Source organism: Megascapheus bottae, chromosome 23, assembly GCF_031878675.1.
Source record: "Megascapheus bottae isolate mThoBot1 chromosome 23, mThoBot2.hap1, whole genome shotgun sequence".
Classification (NCBI taxonomy): domain Eukaryota; kingdom Metazoa; phylum Chordata; class Mammalia; order Rodentia; family Geomyidae; genus Megascapheus; species Megascapheus bottae.
Window position 1 is genome coordinate 26,223,990 of NC_143531.1, and position 15,360 is coordinate 26,239,349.

The 15,360-nt window shown below is 39.6% G+C and overlaps 1 protein-coding gene across 2 annotated transcripts in view; it reads left to right on the forward strand.

Annotated features, from left to right (window-relative positions):
* Positions 1-15,360, forward strand: part of Inpp4b (inositol polyphosphate-4-phosphatase type II B) — a 461,147-nt gene that overhangs the window by 107,283 nt on the left and 338,504 nt on the right. The window lies entirely within an intron of this gene.

Genomic DNA, 15,360 nt, shown 5'->3' on the forward strand with positions numbered 1-15,360 from the left:
ATATTATTTTACAAGTAAGCTATTAATTTACAGATAATGGCATCGGGAAAGCAACAGGTATAGTTCGCTTCCATCCTTTGCTTTTTTCAAAGAATACACATTAAGAGTGAAGATCCACTTAGCTCTTTTTCAAAGTTTTGTTTTTAGGGATGCAAAATAGCGTTGAATTTGGCAAAATTTTCTGTTTGGGAATCTCTGACTAACAGAACCCATGCTCAACACTGTCAATTCTCGTTACATAGAAATCTTCATTTTCTGGGTCATTGCTTCACCTTCACTTTAGAACTTTACATTTGTTTTGTCGGTCATGGGGCTTGAACTCTGGGCCTGGGTGCTATCCCTGAGCTCTTCAGCTCTAGGCTACCGCCTTACCCCTGGAGCCACAGCCCCACTTCCCAGAACTTTACATTTTTATATAGTCTAGAAAGTCAGTGATTTACACTTTCCCATATGAGTTAACATTTGGTAAAAGGTATACCTAATTTTACAAGTTTACTAATTTTTACCATACAGGAATAGTGCTGTTTAATACTTGAAAAATAGTAAATGAGCCAGGTGCTAGTAATTCTAGCTACTCAGGAGGCTGAGACCTGACCCTCATGGTTCGAAGACAGACCGAGCTAGAAAGTCCATGAGACTCTTACCTCCACTTAACCACCAAAAAGCCTGAAATGTAGCTGTAGCTCATGGTGTAGTGCTCTATCTTGGTGTAAAAGAGTTGAAGGTCAGTGCCAGGCCTTGAGTTCAAGTCCCAGGACTGGCACAAAATATGGCAAATTAAGGTATTTTATACACAATAACTTCTGTTGCAATTTTTGTGAATATTCGTGACTATATCAATTGACAGTAATGTTTTCTTCCAGACTTTATTTTATAACTGGATCAATGGTGAAATGGAGTGTTTTTATACAAGAAAGTAGTTTTTTTTAATATAGTTTTTGTTCCTAGTAGAGATTTTAATTGGTACCTCTCCCTGAACATATAATACAAAACAAACTTTTCAAGACTCTGAAGGGAAACCCACTTGGTAAACTTATTCCAAAACATTTTAGGTTAACTGTAGATCCTATCAAGAAAGAGAAAGGAGAAAATTGGAGATAGTAGAAGAGCCAATTCCTGTTAACATTCTTTATTTTTGCCTTACATATTTACTTTGTTTCTGACAACCCATTGAAAGATGTAAATAAGACCCAATCTGGTTTATTCTGGTTTGCTTCTGAACACAAATCCCAGGAAAGTAGTTGTACACGGTTGGTGCATTCTGGTTTCTGCGTGAAGATGCAGTATGAGTGTGCTTGGAGGACAGTGGGTAATTTGTCGTGGATACAGGAGGCGGCATGAGTGTTGGGTTGGGTTCTAAGTCCATCCCTGTTACTTCAGAGGAGGCAGGGAGCCCTGGGAGACTGAAGACAGCACAGGCCTGGAGTCAGTATGGTCAGGAATAGAGGTGGAGAGGTATGCCCCATCTTCTCTTTCTCCCTCCTCATGTTGGATGTGAAGCTTGCACAAAGCTCCTGGAAAGGGAGCAATGGACAAAGAGGTTTTCTGTAATCCAAAATCAATTACTTTATGGATTATTATTATTATTTTAAGTAGAGAAGCAGCTACTTTGCCTTCTCGTTTCCTAAGTAAGTAGAGAAAAGAGCCAGCAGAACCTTAAGTAGGAAACTTGAAATCATCTATGTCAGGTCACCATTACTCGGACTGTCTGTTGTTTTCCAATTGCGCGCGTGGGCACGTGTGTGCGTGTGCGTGTGTGTGTGTGTGTGTGTGTGTGTGTGTGTGTGTGTGTGTGTGTGTGTGTGTATGATAGTAGGCTTGAACTCAGGCCCTGGGCGCTGTCCCTGAGCTTCTTTTGCTCAAAGTTAGCCCTCTACCACTTTAAGCCATGGCTCCATTTTCAGTAGTTTTTTAGAAGTCTCACAGACTTCCCTGCCGGGGTTGGCTTTGAACCGAGATCCTCAGATCTCTGCCTCCTGATTATCTTGGATGACGGGCGTGAGCCACTGACATCAGGCTTCGCAGTTGTGACTCTTGACGGCCCTGTGGACACCGCCATCATCCAGAAGGCACAGGACCTTGTCTGCTGCGGTCATCATTTGGGAGATCAGGCAGGCATTGTGAGGGACTCATCTCCTCCCAGGGTTCTGCTCCCCGGCTTGGTTTGTAGGCAATTTGGCCTTATTAATAGTTCAAGCTGGGTAGTTTAGTAGGAATCAGGACATGGTTCATGGGATTTCCCCCAGGCTCTGGCCTTGTGGCCTGTATAGTATATACTATGTAGGTCCTGAGGAATAAAATGCTTCAGGAAGGAAGATGAATCTCGGCCCTGGTAGGGGTTTCCAATCCACTGTGTTTATCTTTCAAAAAAAATAAAAAGCTACCTGGTGTGAGAAAGGCTAGCAGTTCCCTCAGAGTTGTTCACTGACCTTTGAGAATTTGCTAGAAAACGTGATGGCACAGGAGCTTATGAGATGGAAGAGAGCATGGGGCCTGGATCAGGCTGCCTGGCCGCTAGGTGAGGCATTTGAACCCCGGGGTTCCTGCCTGGTTCTTAGCCTGGCAGGTCCTACAGGCCAGATCACCCATGGATGGTCACAGAATTTCTAGTTAAAATATGAAATGGCAGAATGCGAAGACACACGTGACTTTGTAGAAACAGCTTCCGGGCGGCCTGTCTGAAATAGCTTCCAGCGAGGCAGTCTCTGGGGTTTGGGGGGGCTGGAGAGGAAAGCGATCTGGGTTTTCTGGGCTCATTTCAAACCCCTTGCTGTGCTGTATAAAGAGGTCAACCTCACTGTTCCCTGGGCTAGAAAGGTGGAGCCGGGGAGCCATTTAGAAAGTCTAAATTGGTTTCCCTAATAAAGTGGAAGGGGTATAGAAAGTTTTTTTTTTTTTTTTAAATCCCAGAAAACAGAGGCAACCATTTACCATTCCTTCTCAGGTCCTTTCTGCCAGTCTCCCGTAGTTCTCTGTGGGAGACCCCAAGTTCTTTCAAGATTGTTTCAATGTTAAATTGACACTAAATCAAGAGCGCAGTGAGTCCCCCAGCCTAGTCTTTTTAAGTGAGGAGAATGTTGAAGGCAGCCAGGTCTCCTGTGGGGAGTAGATGCAGAGGCTGGGGAGGCAGCAGACAAAACCACCCAAGAGCTGGAGGGGTGGGGGAATGGGAGGTAGAAGTGAAAAGACTTCACTTTTATTTTTAAATATGTCATCCATCCGCAGAGATCTTTCCCTTGAGATCTTTCCCTCACCGCGTTCCTGGTATGATTTGTTTTAGACGATGGGTATTTTCCCCAGTCCTAAAGACCCCGCCCTTCCCCCCACGATATTAGGTTTAGGTGAAGAACACCCGTGATCATCCTATATCCACCTCAGCTAGTGTCTTCGTGCTCTGCAAAAGATCTGAATCATATTCAGGGATCAATAAAAGATGCCCTATTGTGTCGTAAAAGGATGTTAAGAACCAGACCCTGACTTACCTGTCATGTCATGGTGGTGATCGATACCTGTATCACTTCTCCACCAGATGCAAGTACACGTGCCGCCACCCACTGGCACAGGAAAACTCTAAGGCAATGCTTAAGATGGCGCAGCATAGAAAACACTACTAAATGTGTGAAGTATAAGCTCATTTTGATAGCTAGACAGTCATTGCTACCCACTGTGTATATGTCTGTCAGAATTTAGTACTTAATGGTAAACCAAGTCACATAGTGAAAAGACAAGAGTAGTCTACATTTTTAAAGAATTTCTCACCTGTCCCTGAGCAACTTTTGAATTTGTGACTCAAAAAAATTTTTTTTATCTACAAGAACTTTGAGACTTTTTTAGTAATTTAGAATGTAAATATTCTACTGATCATTCGGTACCATTAAGGTTAAATTACCTCTTTAAGAAGTTTACATGGGGGGCCGGGAGTTTGGCCTAGTGGTTAAAGTGCTTGCCTAGCATGCACGAAGACCCGGGTTCGATTCCTTGGTACCACATACATAGAAAAAAGCCGGAAGTGGTGCTGAGGCTCAAGTGGTAGAGCTATAGCCTTGAGAAAGTCCAGGGACAGTGGTCAGGCCCTAAGCTCAAGCCCAGGACTGGCAAAAAAAAAAAGTTTACGTGGAAACATTAAAAATAAGAAATGTAGGTGGACAGCAGAGAAGGATGAGAAATTGAGTATGAATAAATAATCCTTCAAATGAAGTCCCAACAGAATGATGCCTGATACCACTTGAAATGTCTCAGAAATCTCAGTGCAATCATTTATCCTCACTGTCGTTTTAATACCTTTTCATGGTAATTTAAATCTGGTGACCAACAGATTCAGGTGTTTGCCATGCCTCCATTCCTGGCTATCTTCTTCCTACCAGACTTAATTCTACAGAATCCTCAGCAATCAGCTAAAAGTTCATGCTTAGAGCTATAATAATCAAAACAGCTTGGTACTGGCACAAGAACAGTCCTGAAAACCAATGGAATAGAACTGAGGACCCAGATACTAAACCACAGACTTTTGGCCATCTGATCTTTGATAAGGGAGCCAAAAAATAGAATGGAAGAAAGATAGCCATTCAACAAGTGGTGCTGGCAGAACTGGTTAAGCACCTGCAGAAAACTAAAGTTGGATCCTTCTTTGTCACCCTGCACTAGATTTAACTCCAAATGGATCAAAAACCTCGAGGTAAAAGCCAACACACTGAAAACTTTACAGGAAGGAATGGGAGATACACTAGGTCTCCTTGACACAAGTAAAACTTTCTCAATAAGGACCAAGAAACACAACAAATCAGAGAAAGGCTGAATAAGTGGGACTACATTAAACTGCAGAGCTTCTGTAAGGCAAAGGACATAGCTAAATTAATTAGGAAGCCTACAGAATGGGAGAAGATCTTCATTAACCATGCAACGGACAGAGGCCTCATATCTAAAATATATCAACAGCTCAAAAAATTGAATCACTCCAAAACTAATCTCCAAAGTAACAACCATCCCATTAAAAGATGGGCCAAAGACTTAAAGATAGTTTTCTCTGAAGAAGAAATAAAAATGGCCTATAGACACATGAAGAAATGCTCAACATCTCTGGTCATAAAAGAAATGCAAATCAAAACAACTCTAAGATTCCACCTCACTCCGGTTAGAATGGCCAGGATCAGGAAAACGAATAACAACAGATGCTGGAGGGGATGTGGCCAGGAGGGATCACTACTACACTGCTGGTGGGAGTGCAAACTCATTCAACCACTATGGAAAGCAGTATGGCAGTTCCTCAAAAGACTAAACATAGAACTCCCCTATGACCCAGCAAGTCCACCTCTTGGCATTTACCCAATCGTCCAGAAACAAGGGCATGCTAAATCCACTAGCAAAGTGATGTTCATTGCAGCACTATTTACCATAGCAAAGATATGGAACCAACCCAGGTGTCCCTCAGTTGATGAGTGGATCAACAAGATATGGTATTTGTACACAATGGAATTTTATGCTGCTGTCAGAAAGAACGACATCACCCCATTTGTAAGGAAATGGAAAGACTTAGAAAAAATATTAAGTAAGCCAGACTCAAAGGAACATAGGCTCAATAGTCTCCCTCATTTGTCATAATCAGTAGAAACCTTGGGCTCTCCTAGCAGAAATTTACAATAGAACAAAATCTAGAGACATTAGGCCAAATAATCTGACACTAAATGTAAGGACCTCCAGGATAAGGAAACAAAAGCCATAGAATGAATGACTGTTGTTCTTAATGTACTATATTATCTCTCATCTCTTTTGCCATACTTTGGTTATCTCATGTTGTTACAATATTTCACCTTGTTATCTGATATATTTTATATGTGCTTAATTGGTTATTTGAAATTGGATAGAGAAGGGGGGAAATCAAGATAAGCCGGGGGAGGGTGGGAGGGAAATGGGGATGTAAGACAGGGTATCAATGTTTGTGACCCTCTATCTGGTGAATATAATGTAATCCTTCTATTAATCACAATAAAAAAAAGAAAAAAAAAGTTCATGCTTAGAATCCTAGCTTGTGGGAGATGAAGACAGAATCGTGAAGACTGAGAGGAGAGGAAAAGACAAGAGGAGAGTGTGGGAGAGCAGAGAGGAGGGAAGAAGGAAGAGAGAGAATTAACAAAATAAATTTTTAAAAATATACTTGCTGGGGCCGAGAGTTTGGCCTAGTGATAGAGTGCTTGCCTAGCATGCACAAAGACCCAGGTTCAATTCCTCAGTACCATATACATAGAAAAAAGCCAGAAATGGTGCTGAGGCTCAAGTGGTAGAGCTCTAGCCTTGAGAAAGTCCAAGGATAGTGCTCAGGCCCTGAACTCAAGCCCAGGACTGGCAAAAAAAAAATAAAATAAAAATATATATGTATATATACACACACACATACTTGTAACTTAGAGGATTGAGTTTTCCTGAAGAGGAAAGATTCTTGGGTAAGAGGAAGAAGTGGCAATCTCCTCATCCATGCAGACTTTTACACTTTGAATTCTGGAAAGATTAAAACTAAATTTATTTCCTAACTCAACTACTCTGTAAAACTTGGTGTTACACATTTCTTTCTACTTATCTTAATCAGAGACTTATTTAATTATGGTTATTTTGCTTTTTCTTGATTTCCTTGAGGCTTAATTTTGTGCTTTGCTATTAAAGCTATTTTAGGAAGCTCTCTGAACCCTGTTGGAATGATCTGAAAATTAATCAGTAAAAATAATAAAAAAAAATCTTGCTAAGCTCATGGGTTTTTTCTATAGTCTTCCCACTTCTCTGTTGAACTGGAGCACAGCTTTAATTCTTGGTTGGTGGGTTAATTTTATACATCTTTTGTCTCATTGTTTTTAGTAAGTCTCAGCACATATAGATTGTAGTGAAAAGTCCTCCTACTGATTGGTGGCGAAATACTCTCAGTGTTTCTTTTGAAATGGGAAAAAAACTGTACTATTTTTTTTCTCCATAACAGCTTTTTTTTTGTTGGTTGTGGGGCTTGAACTCTGGGCCTGGGTGCTATCCCTGAGCTCCTCAGCTCAAGGCTATCGCCCTACCGCTGAGCCACAGCACCACTTGCTGTTTTCTGGTGGTCAATTGGATATAAGAATCTCATAGCCCGCTTCCTGGGCTGGCTTTGAACCAGCAGCCCCCTGAGTAGCTAGGATTACAGGAGTAAGCCACCAGTGCTTGGCTCCAAATTAATTTTTAAAATAACTTCTGAACTCCAAGAATGAACAAAACCTTCACTTTCTGATTGAAGCCATTTTCCAGTTATGTGAACGTGTTCTTCTCAGTGAACCATCCACGGCAGAAGCCATGCCATCTTGCGGGATGATATTTACTTCCAGGAGGGTTGGGGGGAAATGCTGAAGGTTTTATTTTCCATGACTGTCCTCTGCATTCATATGGCGTGATGAGGCTGCAGCCCTGCGGTTTCATAACTTACAGGGGACCTGCAGTGCTTGACCTCACATGTACCCCAGTCCCTTTGAGGGCTCCTGAGCATGAGGGTCAGGACAGCTCAAGAGGGAGCCCACTAGATATCTGGCCTGGCCTCCACTGGGGTTTTGGCTCTTGGCTTTAATGCTACACACTACCATATGTTGTTCATCCAGATGGGCAGCCAAAGCCATTAGAATCTGCATTTCTCTCCACTTCAGGTTCTTCACTTGCATTAGGGGCTTTCTGGTTGTGTCCTTTCCTGCTCAGCTTGATTTTTCACTTTCCGTTACTTTAGTCTTGTCTCTTCAGTTTTAATCCTGAAGGATTTGATCTGGCCTGCTAACAAATTTTGTAACTCCTAAGGGCCACTTGGTCACAGTGTCTTGGAAGTATGTCCAGCTCCCGTTTTGATCTGGTTCTTGAATCTGGACCATTTGGTTAGTAAACAGCCTGGAATTCAAATGACTACAGTGTCAGAACCAGTCTTCAGACTTTTGTGAACCCGTTTCTTTCAACTATGTGTAAAACTCAAAATCGTAGTTGTCCAAATCAAGTGATTTCATTGTAATGCATACATTCTGTTAGTTAATGTTTTGGTATTTATTGCTGCGGGATAATTTTTCCAGACTTACTCATTTAGGCCACTTGTCTTGACTTACACATTAAAAATTGCAAGAAAAGTAATGTACCTCCTACCTGGCGAATGTAACTGTAACCCCTCTATGCATTCCCGCGACAATAAAAAAAAGTAACAGGGAACAAATTGCTCATAAAAAATCTTTGGTTTTAGAGTAAGTCTATTGACTTGGAAATATAAAGATGATTCAAGTTTGGTAGGGAAACCCTGGACCATTTGATAGTTTTAGATGTGTCCCTACTATAAAAGTTGCTCAATGGAAGCCACTAAAATATCTGAATCAGAGATAATGTCAGAGAGAATAAATATCCAGTTTTGTTGGCAGAAGCTTAAAATATATTGAATTTTAGAAATGCTCAAAGCCACATCTGTGTTCTTTGATTTTTCCTTTTATTAATACATCACCTATATGTATTTCCTGTATATATAAATTCATAATCTATATATACATAACACCCACATACATATATATAGTGTTCAAACTCAAACTGGGCTTTTAAAGTTTGGATTATGAGTATCTAAGTTCTTTTGTAGTCTTATTCCAATTTACTTTAATTACACTTTTGTCAAGTAATTGGTAATATGGAAGTGCCTTTTTCTTATATAGGAAGAAGGTGAACAAGATATATTTAATTAAATTTTAAATAGAGATGGCTAGATATCAAAATACTTTTTAAAAAAGAAAATAATGTTTCCTAACACTTGGGGACACTGCAATTAAATATTAATGACATGTACTAAACTATAAGTAATTGGCTTTTTTCTTTTAAAATTTTAACTCCCTTTTTAACTGTCTCCTACATTCTCCATCATTTCTTGGTTCTATAGCTATTGAGCTACTTGGGTTTTTCTCACAGGACTTTCTTGTGTCTAAGTAGGGCTGGACATGGGAAATGGGAGAGAGACTTTCATGAAAGAGCTGGCATCATTAACTCAGAAGGACCCCAGTCTGAGAATGTTACAGATCCCAGCTCAGTGCATCAAGGTAGATAGGGATTGAGATGAGGACAAGAGGGCAGTGTGATGCAGGATTCTCTCCCATGTCTCTGTTCGCTTCAACCAGTCTGTAACTCTTATCTTGTGGTCACTAAGAGCTGTGAAAGTGGCAGTGCTGGCTTTCTGTTGGGGATGGCCAATGCCAGAAAAGCTTGAGGCTACCATGAGTTACATATATTGAATCAGATGTTGAGCACTCCTGTGAGTTACGATTAGGTCACTCACTTTAGGTGGCATAATGCTACACACAAGACAACTTTAGCTACAAATGCTCCAGATTTAAGTTTGTTGAATTTTTGTTATTTTAGTCATAATCCACAAATGCATTCTTAATTATTGTAGTGGTGTTTTCACCAGAGACTTCTGCAAATACCTCCTATAATAGTGGTAGAACTATCAAATTAAAATTACGCTTCATGTCTTCAATCAACTTTAAGAGAGTTTAAAATAATCCAAGAATACATAGAAAAATATAAATAATCACATACTCTTCATTTATGAGAAAGGTAGACATACTGAGTAATGGATTATTGATTCAATGTAGAGGAAACTAAGGTTTACCTTGAAACTTCTACCTTCAAATAAAGAACAACTAGAGCCTAACCTCTCTTTAGGGATTGTAATTCTAGGTGAGGCTGGAACCAGTTTAGCACAGATGTGTTACTCATCTTTCCTTAACAAACAGGGCAAGGACATAAGTTGATTTATTCAACAAATATTTATTCATTGCTATTTCTCTGCCTGTATAATCCTAGGTACACTACTTAGGGAAAAAATCAATATTATATTAGTTAAATCCACCCTTGGTTAAAGGCACACTTAATTACTGACTTGGGCTGCTTTTTACGAATTGCATTGATAATACATTGATATAACATTTATATGTTGGAGATTTTATTTCATCTTCCAAATTTTATTTTGCCTCTGTAAGCAACATAGTGATTTGGTGATAAAGCTGTTGGGTGTGTTGTTTGAATAAGGTTTTGACAGAATAAACACAAATAATTTATTGTTGTACATGAGGATATTAAAATACTGATTTGACCATACTGATTGGATTTTCTCATAAAGATAGTTTACTTTTTCGATTGTGCTCTATTATTTATCCTTGTCAATATAACTTTATCTTCTAGGTAAAATAATTTGCTGATTTTATTATATAAATTATTACTGTTTCTTTTATTGAGCAGTGAATTTTGGCTAGTTAGATGATGGATCTCTTTTTTCTGTAGAAATGCTATGTATGTAGTGTATCATTTTTTTTTCATGGGGGCCTGGCTTTGCAAGTCCTTGTGTGTGTCTATATGCAAATGATGTTATCAGTTTTAATAGGCAATATTATGGATAAGTTAAGAAAAGGACAGGAAATGAACATTAAGGAAAAACGTAATAGAATTGTTTATCAGTGATATAATTTAATAATTGCCAAGTATTATTATTGTATTTGTAATATATTCTAGAAATCCTGTATTGCTTTTCTGTTGTTTTAGTGGACATTAATAACAAGTTTCAAAATAAGTGAATACTTCTGAAGTTTTTTTTAATAGAGAACTTTTTTTTTCTCTCTTTTACAATCCTTGTTGAAGGTACCCTTGAGAAAAGAGGGAGAGCAAGAACAAGAGCAAGAATGAGAGAGAAATTCTTGCCAAGTAATTACATTAAATATTCTCTCTGAGGGAAACGTTAAAAAAAACTAGACAAGTGGTAGAAATTGATCGAATAAATTAACTTCTTGTAAAATCATTTCCCACATCATTAGAACATTTGTTTTGAAATGTCGGTAACAGATGAAATAATTCTACTACAGATATTGCTTCAAGGAGAAGCCAAGCCTCACCAAGCTCCAGTACCATTTCAGATGCCAAGTAGCCCATGGCACAGCTTTACACTGAATGACACATTGAACAGAAAAACGTGGGGCTCTTAATGAACCCACCACGTGCTTTTGCATGGATTGAGGATAGGTGTGCACCATAAAATGTTGCAAAATGTAGAGAGCAGTTTCTCCAGCCATATTTGTTACTGATTGAATATATATAGAGTAGTAAAATACCATTTAATGTAATTTGTTACATGATATTAAAAAGAACTTAAGGCCAGCTGAAATATGATATTAGGATATATCACCTGTCTTGGCCTTCTGCAGTAGATTGCTTCACTATTTTATCTAATCATTAACAGAATCTCCTTGGCATTTGTAGATTCTGCTTCTCTCAAAGTCTCCCTCCCTCCCTTCCTTCTTTGTTCCTTCTTCCTTCCTCTCATTTTCTTTCTCCTTCCTTTCTTCTCTTTCTTCCCCCTCTCCCTTTTTTACTTGTCTCCCCTGTTCTCTCCCTCCCTCTCTCTGCAGATGTTTGCTTTAATGTCAAAATTAATGGCCATCTGAAAATTCACTCTTTCATTTTAAGCTTTACACATGTGACCTTCCCTGCTTCTTTAGTCTCTTTCATTTTGGCTCCTGCATTACCCAGGATCCAAAGGCAGTTAATTGAGTAGTACCCACAGCAGAGGGGCAGTGAGAACTGCCTTTTATTGTGCTAATGAATTATAGTTGGCATTTTGTGACTTTGTTCCATGGACCCTTCCCTGATTGGAAAGACCCGAGTTATGTGGAATTGGGTGCTGTAAACAGGGCTTGTTCATTATTACATCAGAACAGCATGCAATGCGTATGCTGGAAAAGTCACTGACTTCACGTCCACGGCTCATTTAAAGAGTCCACAGGGTTTAGAAAATGATGCTAACATAAATATGTCTTTTACCCTGTTTAAAGGGCCATGTAGTTGCAGTCTAAGGAATACATATAGAGTACAACTCTGAGAATATGTAGTCTTATGCATGAAATCGGACGTAACAATATCCAATCTTGAGTGTAAACTGAGCTGGCTGAGCAGCACCTCCCTGTGAAGGTGTAGACTTCGGGTAAGAGGAGCTCCAAGCTTCAGAGAACGCGCTTGGATTCTCTCACTGTGCGGGGTGGCTCTGCAGAGCTGCCTTTGTGTTTTGGGAATATGTCAAGCCATCTGTCCTAGGAGAGCTATTAGAACACTGTGTGAACCATAAACGTGGGAAAGCAGCCATGGCTGTCTAAGCTAGTTCTCTTCTCACCATTGTAGATCCATGACCTCTTCTGGTCCTATGGCTCAAACCCCAAAATTAGATAACTGAGAGATGGAAGTAGGAAGATGGTTAAGAGGGCATTTCTAGTAGCAATAGCCCACTTCTTGAATTGTGTTTTCAGATCCTTTTGTGGTTAAAAAAAAAGAATGAGTGCAAAAGGCACTTTTCAATAAAAGTAGTAGATTCTAAGTAGCACACAGACAACTAGTCAAGTAGGGACGCTTAAGTTAGGCACATGCAGGAAACTATTTCATGCCTGGTTTTGATTCTATAATTTTCCATCTCTTTCTTTTCATGGTTATAGACAAACTGCTAGTTACAAATACATATTTAGGTTGTTTAACACTAGGCATTTTACAGGAGGAACTAGATGCCTTTTTAATTTGGATGCAAAGTTAAAACAAACTATCACATTTGCCGAAGTGCTTCCCTCGAGGAACACAGAAGGTAAGTATGGAAGTGGGATTTGGCATGGGCAGGTAATTTTCAAATGCAGTGTAGCAGCTAGACAATATCTTTATTTGTTTTCCTCTTGATTTCTTGGCTGAGGTTCCTGGCACAAATGCAGGAAATCAAATTAATAGGAACATGTGAGGTTTTAATACCTGATACTAAACTGGCATTTTAAAATTAGTCTAAAAAGAATCAAGTTTAGTTTGAATTCTCAAAGTAAGACCTGTGATTAGAGTTGCCCACCGTGAAGTTATAGGTCCATATCAGAAGGCAAAGATAACGTTAGCTGAAACCAGCCAGTGAGTGTGACCTTTACAAACAGGAAACTGAGAGTTCAAATGGAAGCCAGGTCCACATCCAGATGTAACATTCATCCCTAAATTTGATTTTTAAAGGCTCTTAGTGTTTGAGTGAGAACATAGTGTATTTGGGATCTGAACGTATTGATTCTGGGATGACAGAGGGTTTGTGTTCATTTCTCTTGTATGGCCTGGGCTGACTCAAGAAGAGTGCTCCCTCAGAGCAGGAGAGGTGGGCCTTAGTGTTTCCTGGGTGTGCACTGCATACATAACCCAAGAGATTTCTCAGAGCAGCAGCCTTCTTTCCTGGGCTGGACCTGGCCCAGACCTGGCTCATCATCTTGCAGATGCTACTGTACATGCAGGTGCAAAGTGCTGGCGGTTCCACGATGTGGCAGGCTGATCACGGCACCTACCTTTGGAATTTATTTTCAGTGGTGCTTCTCTGTGTTTCTGGAGCAACGATTTTGGAATACTTGCTTTATTATCGTGAGTTAAGATACAGAGATCATACAGCCTACCTACCCACCAAATTGACATATTTGAATTCAATCCAATGCCATAATTTAAAATTAACTAGAATTATTATGTAGAATTCTAATTAGGAAAAAAGTAGGATTCATTTCATGATGATGCAAAAGAAAAGTAAATTATCCTAAAATAATGTCTTGTAAAAAGTAAAAACACCCATATAAAATATATGAATATCTAGTATATATACAATAGTATGTTTACAATATATATAATATGTATTAGTAAAGTTATATATGTGTGTGCATATATATGTATGTAAAATAGCCTACAGATTCCAACATACACTAAGAGAACTGCATTACTCCTGCTATTGTGAGAAATGCTGTAAGGACAGTATTAAGGGTATTGTCAAGCCTTTGAGTTCTAGTCCTGATTTTGCCTTTGTGGAGTAGCAGGACCCTTCCCTCCCAATAGAATCGTGTACCGGCGGTGCATAAAGCAGATCAAAGCTCTTCCTGATGTCTTGTGAGGTACAGTCACTTCTCTCTGAGGAACCTTTGGTCTAGGGGTTTGGAGAGCTAATTGTGTGTCAGTGATATCTTAAGAGCTAAAATGAGAAGCAGATGAAAAGAAATCTATTTTTATTAGCAGAGAAATGACTTCTTCCTTACACTTTCTTTCTCTTAGCACAACGGAGCCATTTCCTAGGCTGACTATTGAAAAAGAATTTTAAGGATTAGAGAAGATGAATTAATGTCTCTTGGGAAGATGACTCAGGAATGTTTTATATAATTTTTCATTGCTCAGCTAAAGGGAATCATAGGGGTTTGCTTGATGAGACATTCAGCCTGTTCTGGGCTCCAAGGCCGATCTAACTTCAGATCGGTTACCCAGGCTTAAAAATGAAGCTGTGGGGGGACCATTGTCCTCACGTCGCTAACAGTTCCAAATACAGATGAAACACGGCGATGGGGAAAGAGACAGCAACAGAGGAGGTGATTATGACAGAGGAACATGTGGATGTAATCAATGTGCACTAAAGCCACACATGACAGGAAAGCAAAGCTGGCTGTATTGGAGGTGAGGGGTTGGTAGAGGTCGGAGGTCCGGTAGCGGAGGACATAGGAAATGTACTTGGTGCGCAGATATGAAAATAGAAGAGTGAAACCTGTCGAAATTGTTTTACAAAAGGAAAGGGAGATAAGGGGAGCGATGGAGGGATGAGGTAGACCCCAGTCATCGCATACAGGCATGGAAAGAACACCGTAAATCACCTGGCTAATACAAGTAATAGCTGTTGAAAGCTTCCTTTCTCCTAACGTTCTGATGCTGTCTGTGAGATCACTCTGCATGTGTTCTTAGGGAGCCATCTCTTGTAGCATCAATGTCTTCTAGAGTCAATGTTTTCAGAGCCAGAAGAAAACTAAGGGTTAACAGACGAAGGTGTAAATTTGCCAATAAGGAAAAGAGACTTAGAGATAAGGCTGTCTCCAAACTGTGTCAGTGTAATTAGATAAGCAGATTACATTTCAATTTATAGTTTACCTCTGCTTTCAGAACCCGAATAGTTTTAGTGTAATTTCAATCAATTATTTACTTTTTTTGAGATGGAGTTTCCCAGACTGTTTCAATCTTCCTTGCTCCAGTGATCCTCTTGCCAACCTGCTTCTCGAGTGCTAAGACTTCTAGGTACATAAATGATATGTGCATATTTCCTGTGTCAACCATAACTTCCTAGGTGCAGTGGTAGTTGGATTGCTCTTTTCTCCTTTTATGTCTGGATGTACAAATTCTGCTTGGTTGGAGTTGAAGCACCATACACTAAAATTAGACTTGTGATGAGCCTTGAAGGTTTCAGTTGTCATAAACTTACAAAATGAGAGATCTTTCCAGGAGGAAGAAGTGGTAAGAGCAAAAACTTGAAAGCAGGGAAATGCCTGATGTTTCTGA